Genomic DNA, 21,248 nt, shown 5'->3' with positions numbered 1-21,248 from the left:
GGGTTCATGTCCAATTCCAGAGACTTGAGTAGAAAAATACAGGCTGATTCTCCAGTGCAGTACTAATGTGACTTTAGGATGAGTCATTGTCTGCCCTCCCAGATCACCTAAAATACCCCATGGAATATTTGAAAGTAGAGCAGGGGAGTAATCCCCGGTACCCTGGCCAATATTTATCCCTCCATCAACATCACAATCAAGACATTATCTGATTATTATACCATTGCTGTTTGTAGGAGCTTACTGTGTTCAAATTGGCAGCTGCATTTCCTGCATAATAACAGCTTAAAAATATATATTTGCGACATCCTGAAGTCATTAAAGGTGCTAGGTAAATATAATTCTTTCTTTTCTTTTTTTCTCGTCTTTACTGAAAACAAGTCCTCTCAGATTAAATACGATACACCACATAACATATATTTAAAGCTAGAGCTTCTTTGCAAAACTTGATCCAAAATTCTTCTCGTTTATGAAAAATCCAAGCATTTTTGATTGTATTAGTTTGGAGCTTTCCACTCCTGTGTTAAACTGTTTTTCAAGAATCGTCTTAAAGTAAATTTTCCAAAAGCCACCTTAAAATCACTCACTGCAAATTTCCATTTTTAAATATATATCTTAATTCTTTCTACACTTATCAGTCAATCCAATTCTTTATGTTAGAGCTCCCCTGATTACATCTTAAACTATTTAATATTATGCTGACATCATAGTTGTTCTGCAACACTAAACAGTTGGAATACTGCCTGCTGCTGATGATACCAATATTGGGCAATATATGTCATGTTAAATTAGCCCAATGCCTTTTTGGATATAGATGCTACTCCAACCGTTATTGTTGGGATTAATTTATTTTGTCTCTTCAAGATACAGGAAATTGATGTGAAATCTGTTTGGGCAGAATAAGCACAGTTACTTTTTGGCACAAAGCCACTGCACAATGCTGCCACTATTTTCTCACTCATTTGATAACCTTCTCAGAGAGACCAATGCTAACATGTTAATGTGACGTAGCACATGGTGCGATAGACAAGTGCATTGATGTTGAGAGGAGTCACCTGATGAAACAAACAAGAGGTGCTTTATTAACCTGTGCATGTCTGACCTGGGAATGCTTTAAAGTGGAAATTGTTTGAAATGGAAAATTATTCAATTATCTAATGATAACATCACATTGTGCCTTTCATGCAAAATCACCTATAAAGATCAAATTAAATACTGTTATTTGTATTACTATCAGAATTCAATACAAAACCTTTGGTGAGATATTTGCTACATAGAAACATAGAGACATAGAAACATAGAAAATAGGTGCAGGAGTAGGCCATTCGGCCCTTCTAGCCTGCACCGCCATTCAATGAGTTCATGGCTGAACATGCAACTTCAGTACCCCATTCTTGCTTTCTCACCATACCTCTTGATTCCCCTAGTAGTAAGGACTTCACCTAACTCCTTTTTGAATATATTTAGTGAATTGGCCTCAACAACTTTCTGTGGTAGAGAATTCCACAGGTTCACCACTCTCTGGGTGAAGAAATTCCTCCTCATCTCGGTCCAAAATGGCTTCCCCCTTATCCTTAGACTGTGGCCCCTGGTTCTGGACTTCCCCAACATTGGGAACATTCTTCCTGCATCTAACCTGTCTAAACCCGTCAGAATGTTAAACGTTTCTATGAGGTCCCCTCTCATTCTTCTGAACTCCAGTGAATACAAGCACAGTTGATCCAATCTTTCTTGATAGGTCAGTCCCGCCATCCCGGGAATCAGTCTGGTGAACCTTCGCTGCACGCCCTCAATAGCAAGAATGTCCTTCCTCAGGTTAGGAGACCAAAACTGTACACAGTACTCCAGGTGTGGCCTCACCAAGGCCCTGTACAACTGTAGCAACACCTCCCTGCCCCTGTACTCAAATGCCCTCGCTATGAAGGCCAACATGCCATTTGCTTTCTTAACCGCCTGCTGTACCTGCATGCCAACCTTCAATGACTGATGTACCATGACACCCAGGTCTCTTTGCACCTCCCCTTTTCCTAATCTGTCACCATTCAGATAATAGTCTGTCTCTCTGTTTTACCACCAAAGTGGATAACCTCACATTTATCCACATTATACTTCATCTGCCATGCATTTGCCCACTCACCTAACCTATGCAAGTCGCTCTGCAGCCTCATAGAATCCTCCTTGCAGCTCACACTGCCACCCAACTTAGTGTCATCCGCAAATTTGGAGATACTACATTTAATCCCCTCGTCGAAATCATTAATGTACATTGTAAACAGCTGGGGCCCGAGCACAGAACCTTGCGGTACCCCACTAGTCACTGCCTGCCATTTTGAGAAGTCCCCATTTACTCCTGCTCTTTGCTTCCTGTCTGTCAACCAGTTCTCAATCCATGTCAGCACACTACCCCCAATCCCATGTGATTTAACTTTGCACATTAATCTCTTGTGTGGGTCCTTGTCGAAAGCCTTCTGAGAGTCCAAATATACCACATCAACTGGTTCTCCCTTGTCCACTCTACTGGAAACATCCTCAAAAAATTCCAGAAGATTTGTCAAGCATGATTTTCCTTTCACAAATCCATGCTGACTTGGACCTATCATATCACCTCTTTCCAAATGCACTGCTATGACATCCTTAATAATTGATTCCATCATTTTACCCACTACCGATGTCAGGCTGACCGGTCTATAATTCCCTGTTTTCTCTCTCCCTCCTTTTTTAAAAAGTGGGGTTACATTGGCTACCCTCCACTCCATAGGAACTGATCCAGAGTCAATGGAATGTTGGAAAATGACTGTCAATGCATCCACTATTTCCAAGGCCACCTCCTTAAGTACTCTGGGATGCAGTCCATCAGGCCCTGGGGATTTATCGGCCTTCAATCCCATCAATTTCCCCAACACAATTTCCTGACTAATAAGGATTTCCCTCAGTTCCTCCTCCTTACTAGACTCTCCGACCCCTTTTATATCCGGAAGGTTGTTTGTGTCCTCCTCAGTGAATACCGAACCAAAGTACTTGTTCAATTGGTCCGCCATTTCTTTGTTCCCCGTTATGACTTCCCCTGATTCTGACTGCAGAGGACCTACGTTTGTCTTTACTAACCTTTTTCTCTTTACATATCTATAGAAACTTTTGCAATCCGTCTTAATGTTCCCTGCAAGCTTCTTCTCGTACTCCATTTTCCTTGCCCTAATCAAACCCTTTGTCCTCCTCTGCTGAGTTCTAAATTTCTCCAAGTCCCCGGGTTCGCTGCTATTTCTGGCCAATTTGTATGCCACTTCCTTGGCTTTAATACTATCCCTGATTTCCCTTGATAGCCACGGTTGAGCCACCTTCCCTTTTTTATTTTTACGCGAGACAGGAATGTACAATTGTTGTAGTTCATCCATGCGGTCTCTAAATGTCTGCCATTGCCCATCCACAGTCAACCCCATAAGTATCATTCGCCAATCTATTCTAGCCAATTCACGCCTCATACCTTCAAAGTTACCCTTCTTTAAGTTCTGGACCATGGTCTCTGAATTAACTGTTTCATTCTCCATCCTAATGCAGAATTCCACCATATTATGGTCACTCTTCCCCAAGGGGCCTCGCACAACGAGATTGCTAATTAATCCTCTCTCATTACACAACACCCAGTCTAAGATGGCCTCCCCCTTAGTTGGTTACTCGACATATTGGTCTAAAAAACCATCCCTTATGCACTCCAGGAAATCCTCCTCCACAGTATTGCTTCCGGTTTGGTTAACCCGATCTATGTGCATATTAAAGTCACCCATTATAACTGCTGCACCTTTATTGCACGCATCCCTAATTTCATGTTTGATGCCCTCCCCAACATCACTACTACTGTTTGGAGGTCTGTACACAACTCCCACTAACGTTTTTTGCCCTTTGGTATTCTGCAACTCTACCCATATAGATTCCACATCATCCAAGCTAATGTCCTTCCGAACTATTGCCTTAATTTGCTCCTTAACCAGCAATGCTACCCCACCTCCTTTTCCTTTTATTCTATCTTTCCTGAATGTTGAATACTCCTGGATGTTGAGTTCCCAGCCCTGATCATCCTGCAGCCACGTCTCCGTAATCCCAATCACATCATATTTGTTAACATCTATTTGCACAGTTAATTCATCCACTTTATTGCGGATACTCCTTGCATTAAGACACAAAGCCTTCAGGCTTGTTTTTTTTAACACCCTTTGTCCTTTTAAAATTTTGCTGTACAGTGGCCCTTTTTGTTCTTTGCCTTGGGTTTCTCTGCCCTCCACTTTTCCTCATCTCCTTTCTGTCTTTTGCTTTTGCCTCCTTTTTGTTTCCCTCTGTCTCCCTGCATTGGTTCCCATCCCCCTGCCTTATTCTGCAACTTCTGCAAAGATCAAATTTGGCACCAGTAATACACTATATGCTTAGTATAATCAGCAATTTACTAATATTTGCAAATCCGTCCTTACCTTTGGCAGTTTTACAATTAATCACCACTTTTACCAACTACTACCAGCCTGTAACAAAGGACAGCTAGCTCGTGTTAGGGCATGATCTTATGGTTCTGGTAAGCCATTGAATGAATTCGTAAAAATACGTATGAATGAATTCAAATGTATCGTTTGGACAAAAGAATATTCATCCCCAAAAACCTGTTGTCGGATAGGTGGTCCTTATCTCAAACGTTCTTCTCCCCGTGATCTTCTAGATTTACACTATCTTATGCAGTAAATAGTGTAAATGGGAGCAGAAAATTGCAACGGATATTGGTAGGTTAAGTGAGAGGGTAAAACTGTAGCAGGTGGAGTTCAATGTGTTAAATTGTGGGTCGTCTACTGTGGACATATGACAGATAGATCAGAGTATTTTGTAAAGGGTAGCAAGTTAGGAGCTGTAGATGAGCAGAAAGCATTAGGGATCCCAGTCCAGAAATCATTAAAACAAGGAGAGGTACAAAAACTAAAATAAAGATGAATGGAATGTTGACCTTTATCTCAAGAGGGCCTGAATACAAAACGGTGGAATTTATGTTGCAGCTTTACAGTGCTTTGGTTAGACCCCCATCAGAGTGTGCACCGCACATCAGCATCGAAATATTGGCCTTGGAATGGGTACAGCGCAGGTTTACTAGAATTGGATTTAAAGGATTAAGTTATGAGGAAAACTTGCATTGCCTCGTCTTGTATTCACTTGCATATAGAAGATTAAGTTGTGGTCTAATTGAAGTCCTTAAGAAGATTATCGTGCTTGATAGAGTCGGCATCTAGACACTATTTACTCTGGTGGCAGGGTCCAGTACAAAGGGCAATACAATGGAAAGTTTGAGTTAGGCTGTTTAAGAGTGATGCCAGAAAGCACTTTCCAGCACAATCTGGAACTCTCTCCCCAAAAAACTTTTGAGGAAGCTCAATTGAAACGTTCAAAACTGAGATCGATATATTTTTATTATGCAAGCGAATTAAAGGTTATGAAGCGGGGCTGGTAGATGCAGCGAAGATACAGAAGATACATATGCTAATTGAATGGCGATATAGGCTGAGGTGGTGATGGCCTCCTGCTGTCCCTATGTTCATCATACCTTTTCTATTAACTGTATCCAAAAAGCTGCGCTTATTTAGTGCTCTAATTATTTGCTTGCTTCTGCTAAACTGCAGGTACATAACTGGCACTCGTTCTTCTTTCCGATTTCAGATCAGTGGCATCGTCTGCTACTCTAACTCATTCTCCCGCAGAACGTCAGTGGTGTGAAATGTGTTGAGTCTACATTCTGTCTGCTATTGCAAACTACGAAAATCCAAACTTGGTGTCGAAAGCCAAGTCTCATTTTAACAAATACTTTTAAGTTTGGTTCTACTCTATACTACGGCCTTTGACCCTTCATCTAGAATTCTCAATTTAAAATTCGAACGGTGCCTTGTTTATGCGCAACTAGTATGAACAGAAGTACCAAAAATAATTTCAGCTGTGTATTACTCGTATCTGCCATTACTCTGCCATCAGCTAGATATAGACGGGACCTTGTGTTACAATACTTCAGCGGATTTCTATACATCAAAATCAAACTTTAGAGTGTTATTGTTTTCAGTAGCATCTTACCTCACTGTTTACAGAGTTCGTGCAGTTTAAATTCCGGAGAACTGCTTCATTCCCTCTCGTGACGTTGCTCTTGCGTGTTGATGACCTGGACATGTTAGGAAACATGGTGGCGCTCTTGGTCGTACCGGAAGTCGAACACGTGTCATAGCGGAAGCTTTGAGAAAGTGCATCGCCCCCAAACACTTCGACACAGTTCGGAACTATTACAAGATTTCTGCTGGTTTTTTGAATTCCATTTAACGAATTTCATGCTTCTAAGCAACAACAGGTGTCCAGATAACCATTATGGGCAGCAAACCGGTTTCTGTTTTTATGAATTTTAATGGCGAGGATAATTAAAACCGCGAGAAAAATAGATGAGGTTATGCCTAACGATACGACTAACAAAAGGTTGATGTCGGCAAAGGACCCAGGATCCTCAGACACACTGCTCACGTCGGAAAGCATATCCGGATCACCGCTTGTCAGTGATAAGATGACTGTCATTGAGGCTGAAGCTGCGGTGAACCATTATCTTTTGCACCGATGACCAATCTTTGTTTTGTTCCGTCTTTGCTCATAATGCCACGGATTGTCCAGATTTCGCCTGTATCTGGTGAAATGGTAAAGTCCAGGGTCAGGCGTCTGGAGAATTTGGTAAGAGAGGCGAGAATTCTGGCCAGAGTCGGCATCAGTGGCCGACACCTTGGCAACTAGATAGCCAGGTTCTGCGAATCGAGATACTGTCTCTGTTACTGTCGATCCGTACTCGGACAATGGATGCACGCTCACCGGAGCATTGTCATTCTGATCAAGGATAATCACCTCCACCGAGGCATTGCTGGAGAGTGGTGGGACTCCAAAGTCGGTAACATGAACTTGGATCTGAAATGTTTTGAATCTCTCGTAGTCAAAAGATCTTTGAGAAAATACCATTCCCCTTTTCTGATTGGATGTAGACGTAATTGAACACTGACTCGCCATGAATCTGAGTCGCCTCGATGGAATAGTTTAGCCGCGAGTTGTGGTTTAAATCTGGATCAAAAGCTGTCACTGAGAATATAGACGCTCCAATAACATTGTTCTCCATCACGTAAGCAGTATATAAAGGCTGTGCAAAGCGGGGCACGTTATCATTTATATCGGAAACCTCCGACTTTCTTGGATGTGAGAGGAGGAGACCTTGAATCACTGCATAGTACGGTGACTGCGTACCTCGAGGTATTTTCACGGTCAATTACCTGTTGTGTACGCAATGTTAAATGTCTCTTGGAGGATGAATCCAATTAAAAAGGAACGTTATTTATGACTTGACAATATACACGGCCATTTTCTCCTGAATCTTTGTCTGTTGCACTGATTAGAGCTACAACAGTCCCGGCCCCCGAGTTTTCAGGGATTGGACTGAACCAAGTAGAGACAGTCACCGCAGGAGCGTTATCATTTATATCAACAATCCCAACTAGTACATGACAATAAAGAGGAATTGCGTACGGTCCCTTGTCTATTGCTTGTACATTGATCTCAAAAACACTGTTCTCTTCATAGTTTAAATTTCCCTTGACTCTGATTTCACCGGTTTAAAATCTACAGTAAACAGCTCACGGACACTAACAGAGTTATGGCTCGTGAAAGAATACATAAAATCTCCATTAGAACCGTCATCTAAATTAGTGGCATTTATGTTGATCACCAATGTTCCTTTGGCAATATTTTCCAACAGACTGACACCATAAACTGACTGAGGGAACACAGGCGCGTTCTGGTTCACATCTTATACACTGATTAATATTTGTGCAGTGCCGGACCTCTCAGGAATCCCGCCGTCTTTGGCAGTAAGCACCAACCTCTGATTAGATGTCTTTTCTCGATCAAATGGTCTTTTAAAAACTAACACTGGCACATCGGTATTCCCATTTCGGCGTTCTAAATTTAAAGTGAAGTAATCGTTTGCAGCTAGCTGGGATGATTGCAATGAGTTGGTTCCTACGTCTGGGTCGTGAGCGCACTCAAGAGGATAGCGCGTTCCAGTTGCATCCATCTCTGAGATTTCAAGGCGGAACTGGCTTTGTGGAAATGTCGGAGCATTATCGTTTACATCCAAAATCTCCACTTCAACATCGTATAGATTGAAAGGATGTTCGATCACCGTTTCTAAAGATAACACACGTCGCGCTCGACCCACAGAGCTGTTCCCTATCAATTCTTTCCTTTACAAATAAATTACCATTGATCAAATTTACGTCAAAATTCTGCTTCGTGGATCCAGGCACAATCCGAAAACTGCGAGCTGAGAGCTCCTTTATGTCTGAACCCAAATCGACTGCGATATTCCCAACAAAGGCACCCAGTTGTAGCTCTTCAGGCATTGAATATCGAATCTGTCCAGGGATTAGAACCCAGAAGAAGCATACACAGTACAACAGTGACCATTTTAACCGCCAGTGTCGTTCATATATCATTTCCAGCACAAAGCATCCCAATTGTTTCAGCTTGATTCGCTAATTGCTTCGAATTAAGCAGCTTATATTTTCCAAGTGAAATTAGCAGAACACTAAAAATACCTGTGGGTTTAGAAATCTGGAGATTTCTCTGTTCCGATCTTTTTATTTTTGCGAAAAATCACCATTGGATTCGGATGCAAAACCGTTTACAAGGCTCACTGCCCGACGTTCAGTATTGAGTGGGTGGTGGGTGGGAAGGAAATGGGGCAGTCAGGATCTTCTGTAACATTGCAGTTTCTGATTGGTGGATGGAACATAATCACACATGTCCAATCAGTTTTACGAGATTTCTTAAAGCTGGAATGTCTCGGAAAATCTCTGCTTCGATTTCACATTTATGGTGGTTCAACCAAAAATGCAACTAAACATTGTTTTCAAAAAGTGTTGTGAATTACATTTCTCTGCAAACGTTTCGTTTAATATCAGTTAATAGCCTACGTAATTAGGTTAAAGTACCAAGGAAATCCTAAAATGCACTTATTTTAGTGTATATTCGCTGAGGATTTGTTAAAACCTTAAATGGGCTGCTGAAAGATAAATTCAAAAGCATCAAATCCAATTTAATCTTGTGCCTGGCAACTCCACTGCACTTCGCAGTAATCACAGTTTTAAAGCCGACTTATTGGACCCGATATTAACATTTTGTAAGGAAATATATTTGAATGAAATGTTAATTTCATGAAGTTCTCCTTTTACCAAATAATAATTATAGAGGTGGTACAGCTCTGGTAATTACAGGTACAACTGATGCTTACGTGTACTGAATTATAAAATTAGAGCTGCGCCTTTTCGGAGAGAAATCAAGAAGTATTTTTCCACAAAAATGTTAACAGAAATGTGGTATTATCTCAACAAAAGGCTGTGGCTACTGCGCGAAATGGAGATAATACGAATGTTATCTATAAAGTTTTATTAGGGGCTAAGGCGGGTAAATGGGGTTGAGGTACAGATTATCGTGATCTAATTGAATAGCGGAGTGGGCTCGAGGGACTGAATTGATGACTCTTGTTGCTATGCTTCCAGTTCACTCATTCAATCGGAAGGTTGGTTCCCGAAAAAGTACGCTATCTATCCATTGGAACTATCACCAAAATCAGTTGCATTTACTGTGGTTATCAGAGTTCCGTTGGGTGAGTCAAACAACGGTCGTCTAATCTGACTGGGAAATATATCCCGAACATAGCCACCCTTTAGTTTTCAGTAATTTAGTTACAAATTTGTCCATGATCTAAGTATCAGCAAGTGAGCATAAACCATAGCTGTTGTCATTTTAAAAATGCACTTATTCTAATCTATTCATTTACAGTAACTGCGCTCCAAATGCTTCGGTACAGTATCCACTATTCAGTTATCTTTCTTTCTTAAGACAGTTTGCATCGCAACAGTAAATGTGGACCTACAAGATGTAATTGACTGAATGGCCTCAGGTGACACGAATATATTCCTTTGAGGAAGTATCATCGTTAGCCATGGTCCAAAAATCTCTCCCATGTTTTGAACAGTCTCTCCACAGTGGCACAACAGGCTACAGTTCAACTTTTAATAATGTAACATTGCTACGTCCATTTGAAGTTGTGATGCAGGTCAGAGTGATCCATATTTTACGTGACATTGTGAAGCCAGGTGGGTTATCCAAATGGTTCATGATCAGCTCTTAATTCCTGCCCCGCTGGTATTCCACATCATCTGCTACCTTGCATTTAGGTGAGCATTCTAATGTTTTAAAAGTTTCAGTCGCTAGGCAGGTATGGTTCTTTGATGGAAGGCGGCATCTTGAGCGTTTTTGGAGAGACTGGATCAACTGAGCCTTTATTCACTGGAGTTTAGGAGGATGAGAGGGGATCTCATAGAAACATATAAGATTCTGACGGGGCTGGACAGGTTAGATGCGGGAAAAATGTTCCCGATGTTGGGAAAGTCCAGAACCAGGGGACATAGTCTTAAGATAAGGAGTAGGCCATTTCGGACTGAGATGAGGAGAAACTTCTTCACTCAGAGAGTTGTTAACCTATGGAATTCCCTTCAGCAGAGAGTTGTTGATGCCAGTTCATTGGATATATTCAAGTGGGAGTTAGATATGGCCTTTATGGCTAAGGGGATCAAGGGGTATGGAGAGAAAGCAGGAAAGGGGTACTGAGGGAATGATCAGCCATGATCTTCATAAATGGCGGTGCAGGCTCGAAGGGCCGAATGGCCTACTCCTGCATCTATTTTCTATGTTTCTATGTTTCGATCATCAGTAGGCAGATCTGAGTCTGTAAGAGCGGTGTTTTGTTCTTCGATTATTGCTGCTTCTCCTCTGAGATGAGGTGGTAATAAATGCCAGAGGATATGGAGCTAAACTGTTGGTGCTGGTGTAATAGGTCTCATAGCACTGTTCAGCTGCACAACAATAAGCTTTTCTCCCCGCAAATTACAGCGTTTCGAAAGCTGAAATGATTATTTCTGTCAGTTTCTGCAAGACATTAGATTCCTACACGAAAAAATTCTGTGAAATATTGCGCACCTTGCCATTTAGTTTTGTAATGTATTTAGTAGTGCGAATTGATAAAAGTGCCTTGTAATGATCTCCATTACATTTCAGCTTCGGTTTTGTGAATAAAAAATAACTCGTAAATTTAACAAATTACTCTACTCAGCAAATCTTAATGCTGGAATGTCCGTGCAATCCTTTGTCTGAATCGATTGCATGTATTCAAAAAATTCAAGCATTATTTTATTATTTTACTTCGGAGCTTTCCATTATTGCGCTATGCTGTTTTTCAAGAATAGTCTGACAGTAATATTTTCAAAATGCACCAAAGAAGAACCCATTGCAAATAGTTTAAAATACTCATCTCAATTCACTCTACACTTATCCATCAACTCAATTCTTTTCGTTAAAGCTTCGGTGATTACATCCAAAATCATTTAAATATTATGCTTGGCACGATAGTGGTTCTGTGACAGTGCACAGTTGGACCACTGCCTGCTGCTGAAGAGACCAATTTTATGGAATCGATGGCAGAGTGAATTAGCACATTATCTCTTCGGATATAGATGAAAATTCAACCATTATTGCTGGGAAGACTTTTTTTTGTTTCTTCCAGTTTTAAGAATTTGATCTGAACTGAACTTCATCAGACGAATCACAGTTACGAGTGGGTGCAATGCCACTGCACAATGCTGCCTCTAATTTGGAACTCAGTTCAAAGCATCACTCATAGGGACTAATAAGAACATAAGAACATAAGCAATAGGAGCAGGAGAAGGCCATACGGTCCCTCGAGCCTGCTCTGGCATTTAATACGATCATGGCTGATCTGATCATGCACCCAGGTCCACTTGCCAGCCCGCTCTCCATAACCCCTTATTCCCTTATCATTCAAGAAACTGTCTATTTCTGTCTTAAATTTCTTCAATGTCCCAGCTTCCATAGCTCTCTGAGGCAGCGAATTCCACAGAACCACAATTCCCGATAAAAAAGGATGGGATAAAGACAGTAGAGCGAAAGCATCTTAGCTTATAAAATCAAGAAGTAAAAACCGTTTGGATGGAGCTAAAAAAAAACAGCAAGTGGCAGAAAACATTGGTGGGAATTGTTTTAGGTCCCCAAGCAGTAGTGGTAATGTAGGGCACAGTTTAAATCAGGAAATTATAGGTGCATTTTACAAAGGATAATACAATAATCATGGGGGACATTAATATACATATAGACTGGGCAAACCAAATTTTCTGTAATAGTGTGGACGACAAATTCATGGAATGTATGTCAGATGGTTTTCTAGATCAGTATGTTGAGGAACCAACTTGGGAACAGGCTATTTTAAGTTTAGGCTTGTGCAATGACAAAGGGTTAATCAATAACTTTCTAGTAAAGAGGTCTTTAGAGAAGTGTGACTATAAAATGGTCGCATTTTATAATGGCCCTGCAACAATTTCTATTGAAGTACATGATGGTACCGGAGGTTCAGAGATTTCCTGGGACTCTACGTGAATGCATTCCTGGAAGCACATATGTGGATTTTGTACGCATCATTGGAATCACTTGGGCCAGCCCAACCTATCAGATTAGGGGGATCCCCATTCATACTTATGTGAGTTCCATACATACGGAACCACCATAAATATTAATGGGAATACCCGCAAATATACAGAAACACTGAAAATAACTTAAAAAAAACACCACATATTTCAAATTAACAAAAATTGAATGTAATTATTTATTTAAAAGAAAAATATAATTCAATTTTTTAATATATTTTAAAGTATTTAAAAGTAAACTTACCTTATTTAACATGGTTTTAAATGTTACAATTATATTAAAATGTGTTGTTCTGTACTTTAAAAGTCTTACGCTGATAAAAAGCTGGACTGATGCCTGCTTTCATCAGCTGTCAGAATTTGAATGACATTTGCTGGGCACAAGTTGGGCAAATAGTACTACTCTATGCCCGCGAAGGCCCTTTATTTCTGGATGCAATGGGTCTATCAAGAGATGTCAAGGCTATGCATACCTAAACCCGGAAATTCCGGGTATTCCACAGGTGCATGTGCACCTCATATGCATCTATGGGGAGTGCGAATTAATTCCCATTTGAAAGTGATTCAGTTCAATCCAAAACTAAGGTTTTAAATCAAAACAAAGCAAACCACGAAGGTGTGAGGTGGGAAACTGCATTACACGGTATGATGGTAGACAAGCAATGGCTAGCATTGAAACAATTAATACATAATTAAAAAAAACATACATTCCTTTAAGGCTCTAAAATTCCACAAGGAAAGTGGTCCAACCATGGTGAATGAGATAAATTAACGATATTATTTGGTCAAAGAGGCTTATAATATTTTCAAGAAGAGCAGTAAGCCTGAGGATTTGAAGGATTTTATAACTCAGCAAAGGAGGACCAAGAAATTGATAAAGCAAGGGGAAATAAAATATGAGTAAACTAGCAATAAACATAAAAACTATACTAAAAGCTTCTATATTTATGTAAAAAGGAAAAGATTAGGAAAAGTAAATGTGGGTCACTTACAGGCTGAGAAAGGAGAAATTATAATGGGGAATAATGAAATGGCAGAGTAATTAACCAGAAAAACTGTGTCTGTTTTCATGGAAGAAGATGCAAAAAAGCCTCCCGGAAATATTGGAGAACCAAGGGTCTAGCGAGAATGAGAAACTGCAAGAAATTTGTATTAATAAAAAAATACCATTGGGAAAATTAATGGGACATTTATGGAAAGCCGATAAATCCCCTGGACCTGGTGTCCTACATCCAAGTGTTTTGAGAGAGGTGGCTTTCAAGATAATGGATGCATTGGTTGTCATCTTCCAAAATTCCATACATTATAAACGGTTCCCACAGATTGGATGGTATCAAATGTAACCCCGATATTTAAGAAAGGAGGGTGAGAGAAAATGGGGAACTACAGAGCAGTTAGCCTGACGTCAGTAGTAGGGAAATGTTAGAATCTATTATTAAAGATGTGGTAACAACGAACTTAGATAAGAATAATAGTATTGGGCAGAGTCAATACGGATTTATGAAAAGGAAATCATGTTTAACAAATCTGTTAGAACAGGTTGTACCTATAAGAATAGATACAGGGGAAACAGTGGATGTGGTGCATTTGGAATTTCAGAAGGAATTCAGTGCCACACAAGAGGTTATTAAACAAAATTAGGGCTCATGGGATTGGCAGCAATATACAAGCATGGATTGAGGATTGGTGAATGGATAGAAATCAAAGAGTAGGAATAAACAGTTTATTTTGGGGTACGCAGCCTGTACCTAGTAGGGTAGCACAAGGAACGCTGCTTTGGCCCCAACTATTCACAATCTATATCAATGATTTGGATGAGGGGACAACATGTAATACATCCAAGTTTTCTGTGATACAAAGTTAGGTGGGAATGTAAGTTGTGAGTAGGATACAAATATCCTTCAAAGGGATATAGACAGACTAAGTGAGTTGGCAAGAACATGGCAAATGGAATATAATGTGGAACAATGTGAAGTTACCCATTTTGATAGGAAAAATAGAAAAGCAGCATTTCTTTTAAATGGTGAGAGATTGGGAAATTTTGGTGTTCGGAGTGACCTGGTTGTCCTTGTACACGAATCACTGAAATATACATGCAGGTACAGCAAGTAAATAAGAATGCAAATGGTATGTTGGCCTTTGAGAGGATTTGAGTATATGAGTAAAGACGTCTTACTACAATTATATAGAGCCCTTGTGAGACTGCACCTGCAGTATTGTGTACAGTATTGTTCTTCATACCGAAGCAACGATATACTTGCCATAGAGAGAGTTCACTAGACTGATTCCTGGGACGGTGGGATTGTCCTATGAGGAGAGATTGAGTAGACTAGGCCTAAATTCTCTAGAGTATAAGAGAATGAGAGGTGATATCATTGAAACATGCAATATGCTTGCAGCCGTTGACAGGGTAGATGCAAGGAGGATGTTTCCTCTGGCTGGGGAGTCTAGAACCAGGGTTGACAATCTCAGAATAACGGGTCGGCCATTGAGAACTGAAATGAGGAGAAATGTCTTCACTCAAAGGCTTGTGAATCTTTGGAATTCTCTACCCCAGAGGACTGTGGTTTCTCAGTCGTTGAGTATATTGAAGACAGAGATTGATAGATTTTTAGATTAAGTGAATCACGGGATATCAGGATACTGCAGGAAAGTGGACTTGAGGTAGAAGGTCATCCATGATGTTATCGAATGGCGGAGCAGATTCGAGGGGACGGATGGCCGACTCCTGCTCGTAATTCTTATGTTCTTTTCTTCTCAACTCCACTTTCCTGCCCGATCAATATATCGCTTGATTCTCCCAGATTCCAAAAATCTATCTATTTCAATCTTGAAATTAGTCAAAGACTCAGCATCCTCAGCCCTCTGGGGCAGAGAATTCGAAAGATTCACAACACTCTATGAAGACGTTCCTCCTTATATCGGTCATAAATACCCTTCCCCTTATCCTAAGACTGCACTCCTCGTTCTAGACACTGCAGCCAGGGGGAACCACCTCTCAGCATCTACCTGTCAATCCACTTCAGAATCTTTCAATGAGATCACCTCTAATTTTTCTAAACAGCAGAGTATCGGCCGATTCTACACAATCTCTCATCATAAGATAGCCCTCTTATCCCAGAAATCAATGCAGTGAACCTTCTTTGCACTGCCACCAAGTCAGGTATTTCCTTCCTTAGATAATGAAATCAAAATTGTGCACAGTTCTCCAGGTATGCTCTACCCAAAGCCCTTTACAATTATAGCAAGAATGACTTATACTCCAACCCCCTTGCAATAAAAGATGCCATTTGCATTCCTTATTGCTTGCTTTAACTGCATGCTGACTTTCTGTGTTTCTTGCACAAGTACATGCAAATCTCTCTGAACACCAACATTTGAAAGTTTCTCACCTTTTAAAAAATATTCTGTTGTTCTATTCTTCCTACCAAAGTGAATTACCTCATATTTCCTACATTATACTCCATCTTCCAGCTTACTATCCACTCAGTTAGTCTACCTATATCTCATTGCAGACTCTTTGTGTTCTCCTCATAACTTACACACCCACCTAGCGATGTATCATCAACAACTTGGATAAATTACACTCGGTCCCTTCATTTAGGTCACTAATATAGATTGTAAATAGCTGAGCCCCCAGCACTGATCCTTGCAGCAAGCCAGCACTTACAGCTTGCCAACCTGAAAATGAGCCGTTTATCCCTAATCTCTGTTTTCTGTCTGTGACGCAAACCTCCGTCCATGCTACTATATTACCCCCAACCCCACGAGGTCTTATCTTGCGTAATAATCTTTTAAGTGGCACCTCATCTAATGTATTTTGGAAATCCAAATATACTACATCTTTATCTACCCTGCTCAAAAACTCTAATTTGTGAAAAACGATTTCTCTTTCATAAAACTTTGTTGACTCTGCCTAATCATGTTACGATTTTCTACATGCCCTGATACCACTTCCTTAACAATGGATTCCAGCATTTTCCCAATGACAGGTTAACTGATCTGTAATTCCATGTTTTCTCGCTCCCTCCTTTCTTGAATAGCAGCTTTGCTATCTTCCAATGCGCTGGGACCGTTCTGGAATCTAGTGAATTTTGGAAGATGAAATCTATTGCATCCATTATCACTGCAGCAACCTCTTTGAGAACCCTAGGGTCTAGGCTATCAAGTCCAGGGGACTTGTCGGCTTTTGTTCCGATTACTTTCTCTAGTACTTAGTCTTTACTTATAGTAATCATGTTAAGTTCCTCACTAGACCCTTGGTTCCCCACCATTTTTTACATTCTTTTTGTGTCTTCTTCAATTTTTTGCCATCCTCTGCTGGTTTCCAAAACACTCCCAATCATCAAGCTTATTATCTTTCGGCGCAACATTATAAGCTTCTTCGTTCGGTCTAATGTTATTTTTAACTTATTTTGTTAGCCACAGATGGATCACTTTTCCCATGGAGTTTTTGTTTCTCAATGGAATGTATTTTTGTCTAGCATTTAAATAAATATTGCATAATTCTCAACAAAAATACATTCCATTGAGAGATTTCAGCACAAGGGGAGCTACCGGTATGCATAGATTTGTGTTGCTCAGGCATGTTGTCAGAAAGCAATTCTGCACAGAAAGGGTAATGGAAATCTGGAACTCTGTTCCCCCAAAAAGCTGTTGAAGCTAAGGCGCCAGATTAAAAATTCAAAAGAGAAATTGCTTTATTTATGTTATGCAAGAGTATTAAGGGTTACGGAACCCAGGCGTGCAGATGGAATTAAGATATAGATAAACCCTGTTCTAATTGAATGGCAGTACAGGTACGAGCTGCTTAATAGCCTCCTCCTGTTACAATGTTCATCACACCTTTTTATATCAACTTTATGCATCGTGCTCTGCTTATTATAGTGCTCTGATATTTTGTTTGATTCTCGTAAACTTCAAGCATGTAGTTGCAAAGTCCCGAATTCAGGTCAATTGCACTGTCTCCTATTGTAACCCTTTCTCATATAGAAGGTCACTAGTATGAAATGTCGAGATTCTTTCAGACGCTTTGCTAATACAAACTACGATAACCCAACCTTGGTTTCTTTTAGCCAATATTTGACTTATCTCATATTTTCGCCAATCTATTTCACTTTGATGCTATTCTACACTATGACACATGAGACTTCACCAAACGTTAACTTTAAAAGGTACCTTGTTTCGGCGTAACTATTTTGCACAATAATATAAAAATAAGTTCCGATGTGGGCTACAATTCAGATCTGCCATTTCTCTGACATCAACAAGACAAAGATGGAACCTCATGCTACAATACTTCAGCGGACGGCTGCACACTAAAATAAAACTTTAAGTTGTTAGTTTTCAGAAGTTCCTCACCTCACTGTTTACAGAGTTCTTGCAGTTTAAATTGCGTAACATTTCTTCATTCCCACTCGGGACGTTACTCTTCCGTGTTGATGACCTGCGCATGTTCGGAAACATGGTGTCGCTCTTAGCCGTACCGGAAGTCGAACACGTGTCATAGCGGAAGCTTTGAGAAAGTGGATCGCCTTCAAACACGTCGACGCAGTTCGGAACTATTTCAAGATTCCTGCTGGCTTTTTGAATTACATTCAACGAATTTCGTGCTTCGAAACAACAACACGTTTCCAGGTAACGATTATGGGCAGCAAACCGGTTTCTGTTTTTATGAATTTTAACGGCGAGAATAATTAAAGCCACGAGAAAAATAGATGAGGTTATCCCTAACAATGTGACAAAAAAAAGGCTGATGTCACCAAAGGACCCAGGATCGTCCGACAAACTGCTCACGTCGGAAAGCATTTCCGTATCACCACCTGTCAGTGATAAGATGAATGTTTTTGAGGCTGAAAGTGGCGGTGAACCATTGTCATTTGCACAGATGACCAACCTTTGCTTTGAGCCATCTTTGCTCATAATGCCACGGATAGTCCAGATTTCGCCCGTATCGGGTGAAATGGTAAAAAGTCCAGGGTCAGTAGTCTGTAGAATCTGGTAAGAGACGCGAGCATTCTGGCCAGAGTCGGCATCAGTGGCCGACACCTTGGCGACGAGATAGCCCGGTTCTGCGAATCGAAATACTGTCTCTGTGACTGTAGATCCATACTCGGGCAATGGATGTACGATCACCGGAGCATTGTCATTCTGATCAAGGATAATTACTTTAACCGAGGCATTGCTGGAGAGTGGCGGGACTCCAGAATCCGTAACTTGAACTTGGATTTGAAAATTTTTGAGTCTCTCATAGTCAAAAGATCTTTGAGAAAAGATGACTCCATTTTCTAATTGAATATAGACGTAATTGTAAACTGACTCGCCCTGAATCTGAGTCGCCGCGATGGAGTAGTTTACCCGCGAGTTCTGTTTGAAGTCTGGATCAAAAGCTGTAACTGAAACGATAGACGCTCCAATAACATTGTTCTCCATCACGTAAGCTGTATATAAAGGCTGTGCAAAGCGGGGCGCGTTATCATTTATATCCGAAACCTCAACCAGGATGACTTTGTTGGATGTGAGGGGTGGAGACCCTGAATCACTGCAGAGGACTGTGACTTCGTACCTCGAGGTATTTTCATGATCAAGTATCTGTTGTGTACGCAACGTTAAGTATCTCTTGGAGGATGAATCCAGTTGAAAAGGAAGGTTATTTGTGACGTGACATTCTACCTGCCCATTTTCACCTGAATCTTTGTCTGTTACACCGATTAGAGCTACAACAGTGCCAGGCACCGAGTTTTCAAGGACGGGACTGAACAGTGTAGAGACAGTCACCTCAGGAGCGTTATCATTTATATCCACAATCTGAACTAGCACATGGCAGTAAGCAGGAATTGCGTAAGGACCCTTGTCCATTGCTTGTACATTAATCTGAAAAACATTGTTCTCTTCATAGTTTAAATATCTTTCAACTCTGATTTCACCAGTTTTTGAATCCAAGGCAAACTGTTCACGGACTCTAATAGAGGTATGCCTACTAAAGGAATAGACAATCTCTCCATTGGAACCATCGTCCAAATCAGTTGCATTTACTTTGATCACCAATGTTCCTTTGGGTATATTTTCTAATAAACTGACCTTATAAACTAACTGGGGGAACACAGGCGCATTGTCATTGGCATCTTGCACTCTGATTATTATCTGAGCAGTTCCAGAAAGCTTAGGTTCCCCGCCGTCTCTTGCAATCAGCACTAAGCTGTGAGTCGATATGCTTTCTCTATCCAGTAGCCTTTCCAAAACTAAGACTGGCATGACTGCATTCCCATTTCTGCTCTCAACATTTAAAGCGAAGTACTCGTTTGCAACCAGCTGGTATGATTGCAAGGAGTTCGTTCCTGCGTCTGGGTCTTGGGCGGCTTCAAGTGCATACCTCGTTCCTGGGGCGGCCACCTCGGAGATTTCAAGGCGGAACTGGCTTTGTGGAAAAATAGGGGCATTATCATTTACATCCAGAATCTCCACTTCAACATCGTACAGACTGAAAGGATTCTCGATCAGTGTTTCTAATGATAACACACACGTCACGCTCGGCCCACAGAGCTGTTCTCTGTCAATCAATTCCTTTATAAACAAATTGCCATTGTTCAAATTTACGTCGAAATACTGCTTCGTAGGTCCAGGCACAATCCTAAAACTGCGAGCTGAGAGCTCCTGCAGATCTAAACCCAAATCGTCTGCGATATTCCCAACAAAGGCGCCCAGTTGCAGCCCTTCAGAAATTGAGTAGCGAATCTGTGCAGAAATTAGATCCCAGAAGGCACAGACACAGTACAACAGTGACCATGTTAACAGCAAGTGTCGTTTAGAATATCTCATTTCCAACACAAAGCATCCCAATTGTTTCAGCTCGACAGCTTGCTTCGATAATTCCTTCGAATTAATATACGTATTTTTCCGTAGTGGAAGTAGCAGATTACTAAAAATACCTGCGGGTTTACAAATCTGGAGATTGCTCTGTGCCGATCTTCTTATTTGTGAGAAAAATCACCATTGGGTTCGGAAGCAAAACCGCTTACAATGCTCACGGCCCGACGTTTCATACTAAACTGTGGCTGAACGTGCGCAATGGTGGATGGGAAGGGAAGGGGGCAGTCAGGATCTCCAGTCACATTAAGCTTCTGATTGGTGGATGGAACATAATCACAAACAGCCAATCAGCCTTCCGAGCATTTCTTAAAGCTGGACTCTCTCGGAAAATCACGGCTTAGATTGCACATTTATGGTTGTTCAACCAAAAATGCAACTAAATAGTGTTTTCAAAAAGTTTGGGCGATCACCTTTCTCTGCTGACGTGTCCTTTAATATTAATATGTATCCTGTATAATTAGGTTACTGTTATGCAAAAAATCCGTAAAATCACTTCTTTTAGTGTATCTAAGCTGATAAATTGTCAAACCCTTAACTTGGCTACTCAAAGCTAATTTCAAATACAACAAATCCAATTTAATCTTGTTTTTGACAACTCTACGCCACTTTACTGTACTTGTAGTTTTAACTCCAAGATATTGGAGCCGATATCAACATTTCTTATTTAACTTAACTGCTCAGAAATATTATCTTTTTATGATCTCCCTTTACCAAATCATAATAATGTAGAACGGCACTGGTAAAAAACTGGTTCAACAAATGCTTACATAAACAAAACCTTAAAAT

The 21,248-nt window shown here is 40.6% G+C and overlaps 1 pseudogene; it reads right to left on the bottom strand.

Annotated features, from left to right (window-relative positions):
- Positions 1-989: 989 nt before the first annotated feature.
- Positions 990-20,411, bottom strand: LOC139262423 (uncharacterized; annotated as a pseudogene).
- Between the last annotated feature and the right edge of the window lie 837 nt (positions 20,412-21,248).

This window comes from Pristiophorus japonicus, chromosome 4, assembly GCF_044704955.1.
Source record: "Pristiophorus japonicus isolate sPriJap1 chromosome 4, sPriJap1.hap1, whole genome shotgun sequence".
NCBI lineage: Eukaryota > Metazoa > Chordata > Chondrichthyes > Pristiophoridae > Pristiophorus > Pristiophorus japonicus.
This window is presented reverse-complemented; position numbering and strand designations above follow the sequence as displayed.